The sequence below is a fragment of the Erpetoichthys calabaricus genome, chromosome 3, assembly GCF_900747795.2.
Source record: "Erpetoichthys calabaricus chromosome 3, fErpCal1.3, whole genome shotgun sequence".
NCBI classification, from domain to species: domain Eukaryota; kingdom Metazoa; phylum Chordata; class Cladistia; order Polypteriformes; family Polypteridae; genus Erpetoichthys; species Erpetoichthys calabaricus.
Window position 1 is genome coordinate 124,402,385 of NC_041396.2, and position 4,913 is coordinate 124,407,297.

The window sequence follows — 4,913 nt, forward strand, 5'->3', positions numbered from 1 at the left end:
CTCTCTGACATTCTCTGCTTCTGACGCACACTCCTTTGAAGAGCAAGATACGTTTGCATTCTTTTAACTGTGAGACGGAACTGTCATCTCTGTCTTGTTATGGAGCACAGTTTAAACTTTTGAAAAAGAGACAAATGTTTGTTTGCAGTGTTTGAGTAAAGTTCCTGTCTCTCTACAACCTCCTGTGTTTCTGTGTAAATCTGTGACCCAAGCATGACAATATAAAAATAACCATATAAACATATGGTTTCTACTTCGCGGATTTTCACCTTTCGTGGGGGTTTCTGGAACGCAACCCCCATGATCGAGGAGGGATTACTGTGTATATATATGGATATATATACTGTATATATATATATATATATATATATATATATATATATATATATATATATATGGATATGTATATATATATATATATATGGATATATATATATATATATATATATATATATATATATATATATATATGGATATAGTATTTAGCAAACTGCATGGGAAGAAAAGGGAGAAAAAAGATGGACTTGCATTCACTAAAGAAGTCGTTTTGCTTCCTGATGAGAGATCCAGTTCGGTACCTAGCCGAGGAATGAAAGCATGGCTTTTCGAAAGTGGTCACGTGAAATCTGCCGTCGAGTTTAGAGTAGAATGGGATGAATCGTCCGTTGAGAATGCAGTCCGGCAAGCCTTGCAACCCCTTTTGCACAACTGCCGGTAAGTGACTTTTCGTTGTTGTGCGTTTTAATATGCACCAAGTTTATTAATTTTTGCAAATGCTGTATCCCTAAATCATAGGGTTGAGTTTTTACTTGGATACCACAACAAGCTGGTAACACTGTCATTTACAGCAAGCCAAACAATGAGTGGGTACATGCTGAAAAAAGTATTCCACCAAAGGACTGTGTATTTACGACCAGACAAAACCCTTCTGGTGAGTATGTTTTTAAAAACTAACATAACTGTGTAGTTTACTCATTTTTCTTTAACCATCCAAAGTAAATGCCACAACCTGCCTTTTTAATCATGTGTAACGATCTAAATATATTCACAGACCTCTGAAGATGCTGCAGAAGAGGAAGCAATTAAGGAACAGGTAAATAAAAATGTAAATCTGCAGATATAACTTGAATCTTAACAAATTACACTAAACTTTAATGAAGTGAATAAACGTATATAAACTAGATTGCAATGACCTGTTATTGGAAATGTTGTAATTATTTAGCATCCTATTTAAATTTGGAAAATCTGTTCATGTGCATTTTAAAGCAGGTGGTAGTGAATACTTACTTGTAAAGGCAATGAGCAGTTGTCATCTCTGTTTGTCCAACCAAGTTTTAGCACTGAACTTGAGACAGAGACTTTGGATTCTACAGATTCTTGCTACCGGTATGTTTTATTAGTTTATCAACCGTTAGTTTTTAAATTGGTGGTCAGTCAGTTTTTGACAAAAGAACTTTTCAGAGTTATAAGATATTTGAGCATATATGAGACGTTAGTGCAAATATTCATCATTCTATGCTTTACAGAAATTACATACGCATAATGTCTCCTGAGGTGTATATATCTGATGAAGATGATGATCTGCAAGAAGCCATAAACAGATCTCTTCTAGAATCAAACACATTTTAGTAAGTTCCTTGTTGAACCATCTTGCTTAAACTTAACTAACATGGCAATTTAAAAGCTGAATTGTAGAAAGTCATTTTGCTAAGTGTGGTGTGGTGTGGTGTGGTGTATTTAACACATCTCATGCCTTCAGCTTTTAGTCTGTGTAGATTATAACCATGCCAGTTGTGTAAAGAAAAATAATTTATTGGCCACTAGAAAGGTTGTATTTATTTATATATATAATAATATAATATATATATATATAAATAGGTGGCAGCTTAAAGACACATTTATGAACTAAAAGACAGAGTTTGTTTTAATCCTTGAGCCTTACAATAGTCTTCGTTCCCCACTATTTTGGGATTGTTGCATACTATCACATGTGTCTGTGTGTTATATATAAACACACACACGTGTAATATTATGTAACAATCCCAAAATAGTGGGGCATGTCAAGACATCTATGTATGTATGTACAGTATGTCCTAGTTATATCATGAGTAATAAAATAAGCTATTGAATTCTTTACAAAGCTTGCATGTGGGAAAGAGGCTTTTGGTTTAAAATCATGATTTTAAAAGTGCAGTTACTTTGTACATTTTTTATGGAGCAGTTCTTGTTACCAGCGTGTACACAACCTCTGTTAACCTTAGGAAGACTAAGGGTTTAACTGCTACATTTCACAATCTTGTACAGTATGTTATGGTTTGAGTAAAGATTATAACATGTTCTGGTCTGTTCTGAAAATTTAATCCTGCAGATTGTAATATGTAATCTTGCTTGATGTTTGTTCTGTCCTGTCTGCAGAGCTGATGAAAACACATCTTTGGAAGCCATTTTGCATTCACTTTCTAAAAGCTTGAACCGGGAGGAAGTTGTTCGCATCCGTACAGTGCGTAAAAATGTTTGGGATGAAACCAGGCGGGCAATGGCCAGAGCTAACTTTTCCCCTTATAAAAGAATTGATGTCAAATTTACAGATGACCTTGGTGTTTCTGAAGGAGCAGTGGATCTAGGAGGGCCTAAAAGAGAATTTTTCTGACTTGTTCTTTTGTATTTGAAAGAAGAAAGTGGTATTTTTGAGGGGCCCGATGAAGCAAAGATTTTAAGTTGCAACACTGAAGGTAAATAAACTTTGAACCTCCTGCATGGTTTGTGCCACTTTTTTTTTTCAAATTAGGGTCAATTTGAAGTATTGGTTTTTATCAATTTTAATGTGTATTTTTTGTCCCTTCCCCACTTTCAGCTTTAAAGGCAAGTACGTACTTCTTTTTGGCAATGACAGTAGTTCATGGAGGACCACCCCCTTGCTTCCTTTCACCAGTCTTGTATGAAGCTTTAATCAAGGGTCCAACTGATGTTAGAGTTAACATTGATCATGTTTTTGACCATGAAGTACATGGTGTAGCAGTAGAGGCTCGTGTCCACCTCTCGAACCCTCAGGCACCACTCTGATGACCAGGTGAAAGTATAAATTATATTTATTTTATAATTGTACGGTGCACAAAGCACTCTCCACACCACAATCATATACTAACAATAAACTCTTCTTTAACAATACTCCTCCACTCCCAGACACTTCGCCACCCTACCTCCCAGCTCAGCTCAGTGTCTGGGCTTACCCAGAGTCCTTTTATAGCCCCTGACCCGGAAGTGGCTCCAAGCCAAACCCACAAGTCCGTTTTCCTTCCGGGTCAGGGCAAAGTCCTTTTCTTCATCCCAGGAGCACATCGCTTCTTCCAGTCACGTGACTGAGATGCACTCCCGGGTTATAGGGCATGCCAGAGCCCACTAGCCCCCCTACAGCGACTCCTGGCGGCCCCCAAGGTATCCAGCAGGGCTGTGTCAAAACACTACAAAGTCCATGAGGCCCTGCTGGAACTCGGGGCACAAATATGCTGTCCGGAGGGCTCCTCCTAGTGGCCTGGGGGTGACGACCGGAGTCCATAGCCGGTCGTCTGTCACAATGGACAACTGAAAGCAGTAAGTGTTCTGTGAAGTTTTCTGTTTAACTTAATTATTGGTGTACCCCAACAGCCTTCATGCAGATTGACCTAGGTTATGTTGCTTAACTTAAACAGATTGTCACCGAATGATGAATTTGTTTGTGGTGGTGTTCCCCCTTCCCACCCCTATACAACTTGAAGGTCCACATACTTTGCTCACTGTTGCTTGGTTGTAAACAGCAGTGTAGCAGATAAGTAAAATTGTTTTGAGTTCAATGAAGCAATAATTAAAAAAAAAAAAAAAACTTTGTTTGACTTTCATTTGGCATCATTTGCAAAACAGATGCTCTGGGAATGCTCACCAGAAATTTGAAAGAACCTTTAGAATCCTCAGATTAACTACAGTTTGCAAAAGGCCATGGTACAGTTAACCTGTCCAGGATTTTAGAAATGAGATGGAGAGTTGGAAGGTGTCTTCTTTAAAATTGCCTGACAGCCTTCCCAAAACCCACTGTCTTTTTTTTTTTTTAAATCTCTGTACTAGGAGCAAAGATCATGTTGTTGTTGTTTTATACCCTTTTCAGGTTTCCATTTTACAACTGCAGTGCAAAATGATTGAACTTAAGATTTGTATGGGGTATTTCAAACTGTTGCACACTGCTGAATTTTGTTAGTATGTATCCAAGGAATTATAAGTTAATGCTATGGAAAAGTGTTTGCTTACTACCAGTTATGATTATTTGGAGGTCAACATACAACATCAGATTTGTATAATATGTTCAAATGATCTCAAACCATAACCTTAGGCCAGACCACCATCAAACCACTCCATGTTTTATATTTGACAGTTGAAAAAAACTTACCGCATCAGATGTGGAAAACCTTTTCACAGTGTCAATGTCTGAAATTGGAAGTGAGAAAGCAGAAAAAACATTATTAATTGTAATGATTATAAGTATCCATCTGTCCATCCATTATCCAACCTGCTATATCCTAACTGCAGGGTTGCGGGGGTCTGCTGGAGCCAATCCCAGCCAACACAGGGCGCAAGGCAGGAAGCAGACCCCAGGCAGGGGCTAGCCCATCACAGATGGTTATAAGTATTTAACTCACAAAATACCAATGACTATATTTTATATTAATCATGCTGCAGAGAACTATATGATTTTATACTTCTATATGATTTGATCTGCATTTAGGTAGGAAAGGAATTATGTTTATGCACAGAATATGAGACTGATTTAATTATTCTATGTGAAAGTGCTAATTAACAGAACACCCTGTGATATTATGAATCAATGTGATCGTTTTCTTCACTCTTGCTTAAAATTATAAGACAAAAAATGTCATTTATGAATT

At 37.3% G+C, this 4,913-nt stretch overlaps 1 long non-coding RNA gene across 1 annotated transcript; it reads left to right on the forward strand.

Annotated features, from left to right (window-relative positions):
* Positions 1 to 1,310: 1,310 nt before the first annotated feature.
* On the forward strand, positions 1,311 to 2,726 carry LOC114644876 (uncharacterized). Its single transcript, XR_003715066.2, has 3 exons — positions 1,311 to 1,386; positions 1,527 to 1,628; positions 2,416 to 2,726. It is a non-coding gene; the product is annotated as an uncharacterized LOC114644876 (long non-coding RNA).
* The last annotated feature ends 2,187 nt before the right edge of the window (positions 2,727 to 4,913 follow it).